At 39.2% G+C, this 18605-nt stretch overlaps 1 non-coding gene across 1 annotated transcript; it reads left to right on the forward strand.

Annotated features, from left to right (window-relative positions):
• The first annotated feature begins 4757 nt into the window (after positions 1-4757).
• Positions 4758-4868, forward strand: LOC137738515 (small nucleolar RNA R71). Its single transcript, XR_011068959.1, has one exon. It is a non-coding gene; the product is annotated as a small nucleolar RNA R71 (small nucleolar RNA).
• Positions 4869-18605: the final 13737 nt, after the last annotated feature.

Here is an 18605-nt window from a genome sequence, read left to right on the forward strand (position 1 = left end):
GCTTTATTTAATGTCTAGGCAAGACATGGTAGCTTGTTCATGGTGTTGTAAATTCAAGAAAATCTACAACTTGATACACTGGCTCTTCCTCTACTTTATCCAAGTATGGTTTCAATCGCTGCCAGTTGACTTTAAAAGAAGTGCCATTCTTCATGTTTTCTATCTCCACAGCTCCATGGGGAAATGTTTGCAAGACTTTGAATGGTCCCACCCACCTAGACTTCAATTTTCCTGGAAAAAGTCTCAAACGTGAGTCAAACAAAAGTACTTTCATACCTTGGTGAAACTCCTTCCTTAGGATGACCTTGTCATGATAGAGCTTAGTCCGTTCCTTGTAGATTTTGGCATTCTCATATGCCTCATTTCTAAGCTCTTCCAACTCATTAAGTTGGAGCTTCCTTGCTATTCCAGCATCTTTGTAATCAAAGTTGAACTTCTTGATGGCCCAATATGCACGGTGTTCAAGCTCCATTGGCAAATGACAAGCTTTCCCAAACACAAGGCGATAAGGACTCATGCCAATGGGGGTCTTGTATGCTGTTCTATATGCCCATAGTGCATCATTTAATCTCAATGACCAATCCTTCCTTGTAGGGCTCACAGTCTTCATCAAAATGTTCTTGATCTCCCTATTGCTAATCTCCACTTGTCCTGAGGTTTGAGGATGGTACGGGGTTGCCACTTTGTGGTTGATGTTGTACTTCTTCATCAAGGATTCAAAAGGTTTGTTGCAGAAATGGCTGCCACCATCACTAATAATAGCTCTTGGGGTTCCAAACCTACAAAAAATCACATCTTTAAGAAAATTCAACACAACCTTATGATCATTAGTTCTTGTAGCAATGGCTTCAACCCATTTGGATACGTAATCCACAGCCACTAATATGTATAAGTAGCCAAAAGAGGATGGAAATGGTCCCATGAAATCGATTCCCCAAACATCAAAGAGTTCCACCACCAAAATGTTGTTCAATGGCATCTCATTTCTTCGGCTAATGTTCCCCATTTTCTGGCACCTATCACACTTAGAACAAAAATCAAAACCATCTTTGAATAAAGTAGGCCAAAAGAAACCAGATTGTAAAACCTTTAGAGACGTCTTTTTGGCACCAAAATGGCCTCCACATGCCAATGTGTGGCTAAATGTTAGGATGCTTTGTTGCTCATTCTCTGGGACACATCTCCTAATGATTTGATCAGGGCAATATTTAAACAAATATGGTTCATCCCAAACGTAGTGCTTTACCATGGCAAGGAACTTCTTTCTGTCCTAAAAAGAAAGGTCATTTCTCATTATACCACAAGCAAGATAATTAACAAAATCTGCATACCATGGTTCTTTTTCTTGAATAACAAGGAGTTGTTCATCTGGAAATGATTCATTTAGGGGCAAAGGTTTTCCAACTCCATGGTTTTCATTAAGCCTGGACAAATGGTCAGCTACAACATTATCACTGCCCATCTTATCTCGAATTTCCAAGTCAAACTCTTGTAGTAAGAGTATCCATCTAATCAAGCGTGGTTTAGCATCCTTCTTTGTCATCAAATACTTAATGGCTGCATGATCAGAAAACACAATAACTTTAGATCCCACAAGATATGACCTAAACTTTTCTAAGGCAAAAACAACAGCAAGCAACTCCTTTTCAGTTGTGGAATAGTTAAGTTGAGCATCATGCAGAGTCCTGCTTGCATAGTAGATCACATGCGGAAGCTTGTTCACCCTTTGCCCTAAAACTGCACCAATAGCATAGTCAGAGGCATCACACATTAATTCAAAAGGTAACGACCAATCTGGTGCCATAATAATAGGGGCTGAGGTTAGTTCATTTTTCAAAGTATTGAATGCATCCATACAAGCCTTATCAAAATGAAATACAACATCTTTAGCTAACAGATTGCATAATGGACGAGTGATCATTGAAAAGTTCTTAATGAAACGACGATAAAAACCCGCATGGCCCAAAAAACTTCTTACTCCCTTCACAGTGGTGGGGGCTACCATATTGGTGATGACGTCAATTTTGGCTTTGTCTACCTCCATTCCTTTGCTAGAGATTACATGCCCCAACACAATTCCTTGTTTCACCATAAATTGGCACTTTTCCCAATTGAGAACCAAATTTGTTTCCTGACATCTTTGAAGTACTAAGGAGAGATGGTTAAGACATTCATCAAAAGAGGAACCAAACACTGAGAAGTCATCCATAAATACCTCAATGAACCTTTCTACCATGTCAGAGAAGATGGCCAACATACATCTTTGGAATGTTGCTGGAGCATTGCAGAGTCCAAAAGGCATTCTCCTGTATGCAAATGTGCCAAAGGGGCAAGTAAAGGTTGTTTTCTCTTGATCCTCCGGAGCGATTGCAATTTGATTGTAACCTGAGTATCCATCCAGAAAACAATAATGTGAGTAACCTGCCAATCTCTCAAGCATTTGATCTATGAAAGGCATAGGAAAGTAATCTTTTCTAGTGCTAGAATTCAACTTCCTGTAATCGGTGCAAACACGCCAACTGGTCGTGGGCTTTGTGGGCACAAGCTCATTGTTTTCATTCCTCATCACAGTGATTCCCACTTTCTTAGGCACCACCTGAATAGCACTCACCCATTTGCTATCAGAAATGGGATATATGATCCCCACATCTAACAATTTCAACACCTCATTCCTAACAACTTCCTTCATGTGTGGATTGAGCCTTCTTTGTGGCTCACAGCTTGTTTTTGCTCCTTCCTCCAAAAGGATCCTATGCATGCACATGGTAGGGCTTATTCCCTTGATATCTGCAATAGACCAACCAAAAGCTGATTTAAACTCTTTTAACACCCTAATTAGTTTATCTTCTTCAACTGGGGTGAGGTCAGAAGCTATGATAACTGGAAGAGTTTCAAATTCAGCTAGATATGCATATTTTAGATGTGGTGGAAGTGGTTTAAGTTCAAGTTTTGGTGCTTTAACAATAGAAGGAGTTAAATGTGATATTGATGATTCTAAAGGCTCTACAATAGGTGAAACATTCAAAGGATACAATGCCAATGCTTCCAAGGCAGCTACTTCTTCCATGAGTGCATCTTCTTCATCAAACTCATCTTGAGATTGACTCAAAACAGTTTGTAAGGGTTCATTCGATTGTGCCTGCAAGAACTTAGAGAATACAAGTGAATCAAGCACATCAATGGCATAACAATCAAGAGATGAAGAAGGATGAGCAAGAGATTCAAACACTTTGAATTGAACTGTCTCTCCTAACACTGTCATAGTGAGGAGTCCATTTTGCACATCAATGATGGTCTTGGCCGTGGCCATGAAGGGTCTCCCAAGCAATATTGGCAACTCACGATCATGTATAGGAGCTTCTTCCATGTCCAACACTACAAAATCTGCAGGCAAGATTAGTTTATCAACTTGAACTAGAATATCTTCTACTATACCTCTTGGATATTTCACGGATCTGTCTGCAAGTTGTAATGAAATGGTGGTGGCTTTCAAATCTCCCAAACCTAGTTGAAGGTACACTGAATAAGGCATTAAGTTGAAGCTAGCACCCAAATCAAGCATTGCTTTCTCTACTTTCTTGTCCCCTATGGTGATGTTGATAGAGAAACTGTCTGGATCCTTGAGCTTTGGTGGAAGTTTTCTTTGCAAAACTGCACTCACATTCTCAGACACCACAACCTTCTCATGTGGTCCATACTTCCTTTTGTAGCTGTTTAACTCCTTGAAGAACTTCCCATATGCCGGCATGTTCCTAATGACATCAAGCAAAGGTAAGTTAACATTCACTTTGCTTAGTATATCAAAAATTTCTTTGAATGACTTATCCTGCTTGCTCTTGGCAAGTCTTCCAGGGAATGGTATTGGTGGAGTGTATGGTTTCTCGGCCTTGTGAAGATTTGGTGCTTCTAGTGAGGAAGTGGCATGGCTTGGTTCCTCAATTGATTTCTCATTGTCTCCTTGAGTAACACCTGCATTCACATGATCATATTCATTAGTAATTTCCTTGCCAACTCTATTATCAATAACCTTACCACTTCTAAGTGTAGTGATTGCTTTGGCTTGCTCTTGGTTCCTTTGGAGTATCACGGGTTGGCTTGGAAACTTCCCAACTTCTCTTTGATTCAATGCATCTGCAATCTGCCCCAATTGTGTCTCCATTTTGGTTAGGGCGGCTGAATGTTGTTGGAGTGTGCTATTGGTGGAATGTTGGAATTGCAAGGTGTTTTGGGCTAACAATTTAACCGTGTCCTCAAGGCTAGTGGCAGGTTTTGGTTGGAAATTTTGGAAATTATTGCTCTTCCACGAAAGATTGGGATGGTCTCTCCAACTTGGGTTATAAGTATTGGAATACACATCATTCCTTGGCCTTTGATTGTAAGAATTCATGAGGTTCACTTGCTCTTGAACATACTCGGGGTAAGCCTCCCTAGATGGACATTGGTGAGTGGGATGGCTTGATATGTTGCAAATGGCACACACTTCATTTGCTTTTGGCACCATGTTGAGCACGGATTCAAGCTTCCTTTCTAGGTTAGCTACCTGCAACAAAAGTTCATGATTAGAACTTGTTTCATAGACTCCAACTTTCTTACCCCTTAAATCTTTGTGTTGAGCATTAGACCCCAACATCTCATAAATGTTATATGACTCTTGAGCATTCTTTTTCTTCAATGCTCCACCTGCTGCATTATCAACAGTTGATTGACAATTTTGGGTTAGTCCATCATAGAAAATTTGCATTTGTAAGTGAAAAGGTAACCCATGGTGTGGACATTGTATCAAGAGGCCTTTAAAACGCTCCCAACACTCATTGAAAGGTTCACCATCATCTTGTTTGAAGTTGAAGATTTGTCCCCTTAATGTGGCTGTCTTTTGAGTGGAAAAGAACTTCTCCAAGAACTTCTTAGCCACGGCATCCCATGTAGTGAGGGAACCTGGTGTTAGAGTCATCAACCAACTCTTGGCCCTATCTTTCAAGGTGTAAGGAAACACTCTCATCCTCAAATTTGCTTCACTTACTCCCTGCAAAGGTAAACCACTCACAACATTGTAAAACTCTTTAATATGAGCTAAAGGGTCTTCATTAGGTAAGCCATAAAATGAAGGAAACATATGGAAATGTGAAGATTTGAGATCATAGTTTCTAGCTTCTGTGGGCAGCAAGATGCATGAAGGTGAATTTGGTATGATTGGTTGAGCAAAGTCCTCCAAAGCTCGAAGCTCATCTAGGTTGCCCGCCATCTCTTCTTCTCCTTCCCAATTAACTTGCTCAGATTCTTTACTTGTTGAACTAGATGAATTCCCTTCCTCTTCCTCACGGCTAAAGGATGAACTTGATGGCACAAAGTTATCCAAAGTGTGGCCCTTCAACCGTTCAATTCTTTGGCCTAACTCAACAAGTCTATTTGACATAAACTACCTGAAATAAAATAACACAAGTGTGAATGAAAATCTACTAGCAAACCACAATGAAATGAACAAAAATAAACTTAAAAACGTTTGAAAGGACTCAAGGCACTCAAAACAGATTCACAAGACTCAAAACAAGCTAAAAACTCTCAAAACTGCCTAAAAACACAAACTGGGCAGTTTTGACACTTAACTCAATTTTGGACGAAAATTAGGTTTGAGCTTGACTCAAAATGCTTCAAAACACAAGATAAGACAGATTCTAAGCCTAAAACTTAACAAAATAAGGGGAGAAATTGTATTTGGACGAAATGCATTTAAATGGACAGATTATAACAAAAGCAGATTGTAAAGCAAATTGATGTAAACCAATGGATAATGGAATGGTTAAGGGATTCTTTTCCACCATGAAATGTATGCAACTTAAATCAACTTCCAGTTATCAATTTGCCAAGTTATGAACCTAGACACTAATCAAAATAGCAAACAAGCAAACAAGCAATTACAAGGGACTGAAATCAGTCCCCGGCAACGGCGCCATTTTTGTTGATGTATAATTCCTTCCTAATGCTAGAATATATTTAGTATAATGGCATAAGTAAGGGTGTCGAATCCACAGGGACTAATTGGACCTATGTAACTACTTGTTTGCAAGAACTCTAAGAAATGAATCAAACTAATCAAATTGAGCAGATTTGGCGTTGTTACTTGAAAGCATAAATAAAAAGAAGTAAACACAACCAAATGAATCTACAACTAATAAAATGAGATAGTATCAATGGAAATGAAGCTAGGGATTCGATTTCACCATTGCTCAATTAAATCCATGTTTGTTAAGTTGGTTTATACTCATTCATCTACAAATTTCTTGAGTTTGTTTCACTTGGATATGATCAACCATATGATGTGTGGATTTGATCAAATGTCTCTAATCTTGAACCTAATTGTGATGTGCAACTTTGGTTCATAATCTAGAGTATGTAATGCACAAGAAACGTTCACTAAACCAAAGGGAACACTCGGCAGGATGTTTGCCAAGCTTTCCCTTCATTCATTCACAAATCCACCAATATTAGACATGATGTATGCTTTAATCTTGGCTAAATAATTTGTGGTTAACTCAAATGGAGATCAAGCATACAAATCAACTCACAAATTCACAATTATAACAGAGAATGAAGCAAGAACTAGGTAGACAAACTGAGCATTCTAACTTAATTACATAGCAAACTTTGCAAGGTTACATCGAATCCCTAGAGGAAGCTTAGTTACAATTCATGTCTACAAAAGATTTGACATAAAAGTATAAAACATGAATGAACATAGAATTGAGAAGAATGAACCCTTGAAGCAAAACTGATGTTGAAGTCCTTGAAGAGTTCCTTGGTGTTGCTTCTCCAAATGTGGTGCGGATGAAGTAGATTGGTTTGGTTTGGATGGTTTCTGCCCTTGGGAGAATGAAATGGTCAGAGATGGAATGATATGGGGTGTTTTGGCGTGTGACTCATGGAATGGAAGAAGAAGAACATGCGGATGGGAGAGAATGTGCAATGGAATAGAATCTGGACAGTTTTTGTGAATGGGGGAGAGAATGTCGAACTGAATAGAATGGAGAGGGAGAATGAGAGTGAATGGTGGACAGAAATTAGAGCCAGAATGGTGTGTCCAATCGAATGGATCCGAGAGAGGGAATGAGTGAGTCTGCCTTGGTGAATTTCTTAATGTGCTAATGATGGAGAACAATCAGAAATGCATGTGGAAAACTGACATGGTCCATGTGAAAGGAATTCTGAAAAGAGAATGAATGTGCACGGTATGGGCATTAAGGAGATGGAATCGCATGAAATGGTTGGATGAGTGGATTTCTGGCATGATACCTGCAAAGCATGGACATGATCTGCAAGTGTGTGGTTTATTTAATCCAAAACACATGTGGAATGTCTGCAAGCATGAAGTGGATAACCTGAAATTGGTTATAATACTCTGGGAATGGCAGAAAGCTCACGGCATGGGCATAAGTGGAGCTGAAATGGCATGGAATGTTTAATTGAGGTGCATATGGATTTCTGCAAAGAGAAGTGAAGAAGGGAAATGGAATGCACGGGTCAGGTTGTGGACATGCATGTGAATGCATGTTTTGATGTTTTAGAAGTGCATAATCTGACTTGGAACCACATGGGATTTGCATGACATGATTGTGTTTGTTGGTGGAAATATGGCTGAATGTTTTAGGCAATGAGGTACACGGCACAAGCCATGTGGAATAATAAGAAATCTGCATGTTTTTGCCTTGTTTAGAACCACCCAATGTGGTCGAATTGCACCACATTCCTTCATTTGCCTTCCAATTGATCTTATTACACCTTGGCTGCACACTAACACAAAACAATGTAAAACGCGACTAGTTTAATCCAAAACAATCACAAAGACACCAAATAAGGAAGATATAAATGCATGCAAAATGTGACTTATCATGAATCAAACTAAACAGAAAAGGCAGATTTGTTGTTGTAACTTGAAAGTATAAGAAAGTGAAGTAAACACAAATAAATGACTCAACAACTAATAAAATGAGATAGTACCAATGGAGATGAAGCTAGGGATTCGGTTTCACCATTGCTAAACCAAGTCCATGTTTGTTAAGTTAGTTTATACTCATTCATCTACCTATTTCTTGAGTTTGTTTCACTTGGACATGATCAACCATATGATGTGTGGATTTGATCAAATGTCTTTAATCATGAACCTAGTTGTGATGTGCAACTTTGGTTCATAATCAAGAGTATGTAATGCACAAGAAACTTTCATAAAACCAAAGGGAATAACTCGGCAGGATGTTTGCTAAACATTCCCTTCATTCATTCACATATCTACCAAGATTATGCATGATGTGTGTTTTAATCTTGGCTACACAACTTATTGATTAATTCAAATGATGATCAAACATTAAAATCAACACACTAAGTCACCATTAAATCAGAGAATGAAACAAGAAATAGATGGGCAAACTGAGCATTCTAACTTAATTACATGGCAAACTTTGCAAGGTTACATCGAATCCCTAGAGGAGGATTAGTTACAATTCATGTTTACAAAAGATTTAACATAAAAATATAAAACATAAATGAACATAGAATTAATAAGAAGAAACCCTTGAAGCAAAACTGATGTTGAATTCCTTGAAGAGTGCCTTCGGTGTTGGTTTTCCAAATGTGGTGCGGATGAAGGTAGATTGGTTATGGTTGAATGGTTTCTGCCCTTGGGACAGAAATGGACAGAGATGGAGTGAAATGGAGTGGTTATGTGTGTGTAATGGACTGAATGAAGAACAGTTTCTGTGAATGGTAGAGAATGTGGACAGTTTCTGTGAAAGGGAGAGAATGTCGAATGCAATGGAATGGAGAGAATCTGAGAGAATCCTCTACAGAAGTGGAGCAAATAGGGTGTCTGTAATGGAATCCCAAAATCCGAGCGGAAGAGTGAGTCCTCCTTGGTGAATTTCTAAATATGGTTAATGATGGAAATAAACAATAGGAAGGCATGTGAAAGCTGACAAGATCCATGTGAAAGGAATGCTGAAAAAGGGTATGAATGTGCACGGTCTAGACAAGAAGGAGCTGGAATCGCATCCAATGGTGGGATGAGTGGATTTCTGGAGTGATGGATGCAAAGCATGGACATGATCTGTGGTTTATTTAATCCAAGATACATGTGCAATGTCTGCCACAAGGGAGTGGAGAATCTGAAACTGGTTGTAATAATCTGGTAATGGGAATGGAAGTGCACGGGATGGACATGAAGGAGTTGGAAATGCAAAGGTGATCTGTTTCGGTGTTGGAAATGCATAAGGGAGCTGGAAATGCATGTGAGTGCTCGGCAAGGTGTTGGGACATGCATGTGAATGCATGTTTTGGTGTTGGAAACACCCAATCCGACTTCAATATTTTTGCCTTGTTTAGATTCACCCAATATGGCCGAATTGCACCACATTCCTTCATTTGCCTTCCAATTGATCTTATTACACACTTGGCTGCACACTAACACCAAACAATGTAAAATGCAACTAGTTTAATCCAAAAACAATACAAAGACGCCAAATAAGAAAGATATACATGCATGCAAAATATGACTTATCATTGCGTTGCGCTAACCCATCCAATTCATTAACTTAAGGAGAACTTGACGGTTAATTTAAGCGGACCTAATTAACCCGGGGTGTTGAGTTTCATGGTTTATTGAAATGCAATTGGAAATCATTTTATTATGCAAGTGTAACATATGTGAAGATGAACCCCTTAGCTAGCATTCATTCATTTCAATTCCATTCATTCTATTTCAATTTCATATTTACATTCTGTCTAGTTTATTAACTTGTTTATGTTTTCATGTTTCATTTAACTTGTTGTTTGATAGGAGCATATTTATACGACTTAGTTAGCTTGTTTTCTTGCATTTAATTAGCTAAACTATGTTAATTATAGTGTTTAAAGTTATTTTCGTGCAATTTCAGGTTTTATTGTCAAAGTATGCAAGACCGATAAATTCGAGTTGAAGTCAAGCTTGTTGCACCACATTCCTAAATACCATGGGCTTTCCATGGAAGATCCAAACAAGCATCTTAAAGAGTTTGAAGTAGTTTGTTCAAGCATGACTCCCGTCAATGTTGACGGAAGTATTTTGAAGATGAAAGCTTTTCCGTTCTCTTTAATGGATAAAGCTAAGGATTGGTTATACGAGTTGGCTCCTGGCACTGTCACTTCATGGGAGAGTATGAAAAGAGCGTTTTTGGAGAAGTTTTTCCCAACTTCTCGCATCATTCTTCTTCGTAAAAAAATAAGTGGAATTCAACAAGATGAAGGTGAGTCTTTTCCTGCATACTATGAACGTTTTAAATCACTTGTTGCTTCTTGTCCACAACATCAGATGAAGGAGGAGCTACTTTTGCAATACTTCTACGAGGGCCTCCTACCATTAGAACGTCAAATGCTCGATGCCTCAGCAGGTGGAGCATTAGTGGACAAAACACCTATGGCTGCCAAGACCTTGATTTCTAATCGAGCGTTGAACGATCAACAATACGAAGGAGTAGGCCAAAGAGGACCCCCACGGCAACATGTTCATGAGGTAAGTTCTACTTCCGACATTAATTCACAATTGGCTAATCTTACTTCTATTGTGTCTCAGTTGGCCGAGGGCATGAAGATGCAAGGACCAATTGTATGTGGCATATGTTCTATGCATGGACATGCCTCTGAAAAATGTCCACAGTTGATTGAAAATGGTGGATGGGAAAGCGCCAATGCAATTGGGTTTCAAGGCCAAAACCAACCAAGGAACGATCCTTATTCCAACACATATAATCCCGGTTGGAGAGACCACCCAAATTTCAAATGGAGGGAGCCCCAACAATCTCAAAACCAAGGAGGCTTTAGGCAACAACCCCCTGGGTTCTTTCCCAAAACCTACGGCCCACCCCAAAATCAAGCCCAATCCGGCCCAAGTGCCTCAGGTACGTCTCTTGACAATGATGCACTTCTTAAGATACTAACTAAGTTGTCTAATGGGCAGGACGATCAAGCTAAGGCCATGCAAAACCAAGACAAAAGGGTGGATCAATTGGAGAAACAAATGGGGCAAATTGCCGAGTTTATGGGGCAGTTTCGTGAACAAGGAAAGCTCCCTAGTTCCACCGTTCCAAATCCAAAGGGAAGCTTCGAAAGTGCAAAGGCCATAACCTTGAGAAGTGGAAAAGAGATTGGGGCAGATCCTACACCATCACAATCAGGTCCCAAAGGTGATGAAAACTTGCAAATTGAAGAGGAAGAATCAAGCAAACCCACGGCAAAGGTGGGAGAGTCTTTGCCGCAAGTTCCTAGTGCCCCAAAACTGTCTAATTCGGCCAAAAAGGGTAAGAATGTGTCAAATTCGGTTTCTACTAATGCTTTTCCTTCGAATGCTCCTTTTCCTAGTAGGTTTATGCAAACAAGGAAGGAAGAAGCTGAAAAGGACATCCTTGAGACATTTAGGAAAGTTCAAGTGAACATACGCTTGTTGGATGCAATCAAGCAAGTCCCTAGATACGCCAAGTTTTTGAAGGAGTTGTGCACCACTAGGAAGAGGATGTCGACCAAGGAAGTGGTAAAAGTAGGTGAGAATGTGTCCGCCATCTTGCAACGCAAACTACCTCCCAAATGCAAAGATCCGGGTAGTTTCACCATTCCTTGTGTCATAGGTAACACTAGATTTGAATCTGCCATGCTTGACTTAGGTGCTTCTATAAATGTTATGCCATATTCCATATATGCATCTATGAACCTAGGAGCATTGAAAAAGGATGGTGTTATCATACAATTGGCCAATAGATCTAATGCCTATCCAAAGGGAGTTTTGGAAGATGTTTTGGTGCAGGTTAATCATTTGATCTTTCCAGCGGATTTCTATGTCCTTGAGATGGATGAATCGGATCATGCACCCTCGCTGCCCATTCTACTTGGAAGGCCATTCATGAAAACGGCCCGGACTAAGATTGACGTGTTTAATGGAACTTTGTCCATGGAATTTGATGGGGAAGTTGTTAATTTCAATCTTTCCGATTCTATTAAGTATCCTAGTGAAGATCATTCATGTTTCTCTATTGATACTGTTGACTCTTTGGCGCAGGGATACCTTGAAGATTTGAATGATGATATGCTTGAAAAAGTCATTACAAGTGGTGTAGAAGTCAAAACCAAGGGAGCAACATCCATGCAACCCCACGGCACAAATACACTATCCTATGCCGTGCCTCCTAGTGAGGATTTTCTTGAAGTAGTTGCTGCCCTTGAGTCATCACCAATACATGATGGTAAGTTTCCTAACAAAGAGTCCATTCCCATTTCGACTAACAAGTTGCTTCCATCCATAATTCAGGCACCTATCCTTGAACTCAAACCTTTGCCAAGCCATTTGAAGTACATTTTCTTGGGAAAAAATGAGACACTGCCTGCCATCATATCATCATCCCTCACGGCACAAGAGGAGGAAAAACTCATGCATGTGTTGAAGGAGTACAAATCTGCCCTAGGATGGACATTGGCCGATATCAAAGGTATAAGCCCCACAACTTGTATGCATCACATATTTCTTGAGGAGGGGACCAAACCAACTAGAGAGGCTCAACGCCGTCTTAACCCTCCAATGATGGAAGTTGTGAAAAAGGAGATAATCAAACTTCTTGATTGTGGAGTCATTTATCCTATCTCCGATAGTCGTTGGGTTTCACCTATCCAATGTGTGCCTAAGAAATCCGGAGTGACGGTTGTGGAGAATGCCGAGAATGAGCTTGTACCCATGAGAATCCAAACCGGTTGGCGTGTATGCATCGATTATAGGAAGATAAATGCCACCACAAGGAAGGACCACTTCCCATTGCCGTTCCTAGATCAAATGTTGGAAAGGTTAGCGGGTCATTCTTTTTATTGCTTTCTTGATGGATATTCAGGTTATAATCAAATTGTCATTGCCCCGGATGATCAAGAAAAGACCACTTTTACTTGTCCCTTTGGAACATTTGCATATCGACGCATGCCATTTGGTTTGTGCAATGCCCCTGCCACGTTTCAAAGGTGTATGGTAAGCATATTTTCTGATTATGTTGAAAGGATTATTGAGATATTCATGGATGACTTTAGTGTTTTTGGTGATTCTTTTGATAAATGCTTGGATAATCTCACTTTAATCTTGAAACGTTGTGTTGAAACAAACCTTGTTTTAAATTGGGAAAAATGCCATTTTATGGTTAAACAAGGTATTGTTTTGGGTCATATAATCTCTGAAAAAGGAATTGAAGTTGATAAGTCTAAAGTAGATCTTGTACGCTACCTACCCTCTCCTACTTCGGTTAGAGAGGTTCGTTCTTTTCTTGGTCATGCAGGATTCTATAGACGATTTATCAAGGACTTTTCCAAGATTGCACAACCCCTATGCCGCCTCCTCCAAAAAGATGTGTCTTTTGAGTTCAACGAGGCATGCGAGAAGTCATTCAAGCATCTCAAAGAGCTCCTAACCACGGCACCCATCATAACTCCCCCGGATTGGTCCATTCCATTTGAATTGATGTGTGATGCCTCGGATTATGCACTTGGGGCTGTTTTGGGTCAAAGGAAAAATAAACAGTCACATGTTATTTATTATGCTTCCCGCACTTTAAATGATGCTCAATTGAATTATTCTACAACCGAAAAAGAACTCTTGGCGGTTGTATTTGCTTTAGATAAGTTTAGATCATATCTTATTGGCACTAAAGTAATTGTTTTCACTGACCATGCAGCCTTGAAGTATCTTTTCACCAAAAAGGAGGCCAAACCAAGGCTCATTCGTTGGATGCTCCTACTTCAAGAGTTCGATATTGAAATTAGGGACAAGAAAGGTTGTGAAAACGTGGTGGCTGACCACTTGAGTAGATTGGTGCGTGAAGAAGAATCCCTCCCCATTTCTGAGACGTTTCCGGATGAACAACTTCTGTCCATTGAGGTAAGTACCCCTTGGTATGCCGATTTGGTCAATTTCTTGGTGACTAAGCAAGTTCCTAACACCCTAAGCAAGGTCCAACGTGATAAATTGATACATGATGCAAGATTTTATGTGTGGGATGATCCATATCTATGGAAATATTGCCCAGATCAGATTATTAGAAGATGTGTGCCAACTTCTGATTTTAACTCAATTCTAGCATTTTGTCATTCTTATTCATGTGGAGGCCATTTTGGTACCCAAAGGACAGCTCGTAAAGTGTTAGAATATGGTTTTTATTGGCCTACATTGTTCAAAGATGCTAGAATGTTTTGCTTAACATGTGATAGATGTCAAAGAACAGGTTCTATTGGTGCAAAAGACCAAATGCCGCAAACACCCATCTTCAATGTTGAAATCTTTGATGTTTGGGGTATTGATTTCATGGGTCCTTTTCCTTCTTCATTTGGTTTCACTTATATTTTGCTTGCGGTTGATTATGTTTCTAAATGGGTAGAAGCAAAAGCTACCCGTACTAACGATTCTAGAGTGGTTTCAGATTTCATCAAGACTAACATTTTCTCTAGATTTGGGATGCCGCAGGTATTTATAAGTGATGGAGGTTCACATTTCTGCAATAGGACCATTGAGGCACTCTTCAAGAAGTACAATGTCAAGCATAAGGTTTCAACACCTTATCACCCACAAACAAGTGGCCAAGCCGAAGTATCAAATAGAGAGGTCAAGCAAATCTTGGAGAAGACCGTGGGGCCTAACCGGAAGGATTGGAGCATGCGTTTAGACGATGCACTATGGGCATATCGCACTGCCTACAAAACACCCCTAGGGATGTCTCCATTTCGGCTAGTTTATGGAAAACCTTGTCACTTACCCGTGGAGCTAGAGCATAAGGCACATTGGGCCATCAAAACGTTCAATTTGGACTTAGATGCTGCTGGAATACATCGGAAGCTCCAATTGAATGAGCTTGAGGAACTAAGGAATGAAGCCTACGAGAATGCCCGCATTTACAAGAAAAAGACGAAGGCGTTTCATGACAAGATGATTAGGGGCAAAACCTTCACAATTGGGCAGAAAGTTTTACTTTTTAATTCTCGTCTACGTTTATTTCCCGGAAAGTTACGTTCTAAATGGATTGGACCTTTTGTTGTTACTAATGTTTTTCCACATGGTGCAGTTCAAGTCCAAAGCTTAAGGAATGGGGTGGAATTCAAGGTCAACGGACATAGATTGAAGCCATACTATGAGAATGCCGTGGGGCAGGTTGTGGAGGAGATCTCACTCCATGCCGAGGGCACCAATGGTGCCTGAACGTGTTCTTCGTCCGGCTGCAAGACGTTAAAGAAAGCGCTACTTGGGAGGCAACCCATGCCATTCAACAAAGGAAGACCTAGAAAGCACTCCAATTCCAGATTTGCGTTCCTAAACCCTTCTCTTTGTTGATTCTTTCTAATCTGCCTATTTAGTTGTTTTACTTGCTGTTTGTGTGTTTCTTTGTGTGTTTCTATGCTTAAAACATTGAGGACAATGTTTGATTTAAGTGTGGGGGGGGGGGTAACTAAGTGTTTTTCATGCAAATTCGTGGGATTTTATCACCCATTATTTCAAAACTTGTTCCTTGCTGTTTTTAAGTGTTTTTAAGCAGTTTTGGTGTGTTTTAGTATGTTTTGAAGTAAAAATCCGAAAATCAAAGAAAAATTTGAAAAATTTGTTTTAAAAAACCCAAAAAAGAGTTGTTTTTGTGTGTTTGTTTGTGTCTTAGGGTACCTTCCAACACAATGATGAGGATTTGGTTTTTAAATACATGGCTGTTAAAGAGAGTGATTAACATGGATGAAAGTTTGATTTACTCTATGTTTATGCTTGGTTGTGGTTATAACTTATGAATTCACATGCAATCATAAAAGAAAAAAATCAGTTTTTGTAACATGCTTGAAGGAAGGAACTCAAATTAACGCTACAACCTTGTGAGACTTGAACCTAAACGTTTATTTGGAGAGTTAAAATCTGTGCATTCTTTGTTTTCTAAAATCGTTGCATGATCTCATTATTCTTTGCTTGGTTGCTACTTAGAAGGCGTTTCATCATTTAGTTCCAAACACTAGAAGTCATGCCCATTTCATTCAAAGCATGGTATTGATTATCATAACACATATTCAAGATGAAGTTGTGTAGTGACCACCACTTTAGCCAAAAAGCCGTGTGCCCTACTCCATTATATGTTTAGGTGTTAACCCCATTGAGCCTTGTTTAGCCTTTTCTTTGTTAACCCACATTACCCTCACCTAGCCTAGATTAGGACTATCCATACCCTCGTTCTTAAAGTATAGTAAGCATGATTCAAATGGAATTCCTTTATGGCAGAAACCAAGTGTGGGGGAAGTAGAAAGAAAAGAAAAGAAAAATTCGTAAAAAAAAAAAAAAGTATGAAAAGAGTTGAACAACATGAGAAAAAGAGTTCCAAGGTGTTGTTTGTTGAAGAAAGGGTCCAAAAAGTTGAATTCGGCCCCAAGAAGTTGTTTAAAGTCTTTCCCTTGTGTTTTTAAGTTAATTTCTGCAAACTAAGTGAATTCTAAGTCTTAATTTCATTACTTTGCTTACTAATGCTTGAAGTAACGTTTGTTTTCCCTATCCTTTCTTTGTTAACCAATACCCCAAGCCCCGTTGCAACCCTTAAACTTCTATCTTGAGTGTTATGTGTTTCAATTTGTTGAGTTTGAATTTGGTATGAGCATATGGTGTCACTGGTTCTCGCATCTAAGTAGTAGCATTCCATTCATGAGATCATATCTAAACATGCCTATTAACTCCGAAATTGCGTTCATTGTGATACATATATGTGAGCATTCGTTTTTATATCTACATCAATTCTCTCACATATAACTAGTATAGGGTGTGTTGTTAGAAAATCTGAGTGAAAATAGAGTGCAAATCTATTAAGGATAGAAGGAATTCTCTAAGGCAGGTTACTGTTGATGTATAATTCCTTCCTAATGCTAGAATATATTTAGTATAATGGCATAAGTAAGGGTGTCGAATCCACAGGGACTAATTGGACCTATGTAACTACTTGTTTGCAAGAACTCTAAGAAATGAATCAAACTAATCAAATTGAGCAGATTTGGCGTTGTTACTTGAAAGCATAAATAAAAAGAAGTAAACACAACCAAATGAATCAACAACTAATAAAATGAGATAGTATCAATGGAAATGAAGCTAGGGATTCGATTTCACCATTGCTTAACTAAGTCCATGTTTGTCAAGTTAGTTTATACTCATTCATCTACTTATTTCTTGAGTTTGTTTCACTTGGATATGATCAACCATATGATGTGTGGATTTGATCAAATGTCTCTAATCTTGAACCTAATTGTGATGTGCAACTTTGGTTCATAATCTAGAGTATGTAATGCACAAGAAACGTTGACTAAACCAAAGGGAACACTCGGCAGGATGTTTGCCAAGCTTTCCCTTCATTCATTCACAAATCCACCAATATTAGACATGATGTATGTTTTAATCTTGGCTAAATAACTTGTGGTTAACTCAAATGGAGATCAAGCATACAAATCAACACACAAATTCACAATTATAACAGAGAATGAAGCAAGAACTAGGTAGACAAACTGAGCATTCTAACTTAATTACATAGCAAACTTTGCAAGGTTACATCGAATCCCTAGAGGAAGCTTAGTTACAATTCATGTCTACAAAATATTTGACATAAAAGTATAAAACATGAATGAACATAGAATTGATAAGAATGAACCCTTGAAGCAAAACTGATGTTGAAGTCCTTGAAGAGTTCCTTGGTGTTGCTTCTCCAAATGTGGTGCGGATGAAGTAGATTGGTTTGGTTTGGATGGTTTGTGCCCTTAGGACAGAAATGGACAGAGAATGGAGTGAAATAGGGGAGGTTTTAGAGTGTGTAATGGACTGAAAATGAAGAAGGAACTTTCGGATGGGGAAAGGGAGAGAATAGACAGTTTCTGTGAAAGGAAAAGAATGTAGAATGCAATGGTATGGAGAGGGAGAAATGAGTGAGGATGATGGACGGAAAATGGAGCCCAATAGAGTGTGTGTGATCCCCCCAACATTCAGATTGGATCTAGGAGTTGTTTAACTCAGATGGCAGAGCATAAATCAGATGGAATGATGGGTTTCTGAGTGTTGTTCTCACGGCATGGACAAGGTCTGCACAGATGTGGTTTCTTTAATTAAAATGCATGTGCCCTTGCTGCCACAAGTGAGTGGAACCTGCAAAGGTCAATTGGAGCACCAGAAAATGTTTATACAAATCTGAAAATGGGAAGAACACACGGCATGGACAAAGGGATGGGTTGGATTTCTGAAATGATGGCTGCAAGGAGTTACTTGTTTAATCACAATGCATGTGAATTTCTGTAAAGATGAAGTGTAGAAATGTAATGGAGTGCACATAATGGATGTTTGTGTTTGTTGGTGTCAAAATGGCTGAAATGAATTAAGTGATGGAAATGGGATTGTGAGGAATCTGATTTGGTGTTAGAATTGCATCAAATGATGGGATGATATGGGAACACACGGCCAAGGTTGTGACATGCATGTGAATGCATGTTTTGGTGTTGGAACCACATAATTGACTTCAATGTTTTTGCCTTGTTTAAAATCATCCAATATGGCCGAATTACATCTCTTAACACTT

Source organism: Pyrus communis, chromosome 6, assembly GCF_963583255.1.
Source record: "Pyrus communis chromosome 6, drPyrComm1.1, whole genome shotgun sequence".
NCBI classification, from domain to species: domain Eukaryota; kingdom Viridiplantae; phylum Streptophyta; class Magnoliopsida; order Rosales; family Rosaceae; genus Pyrus; species Pyrus communis.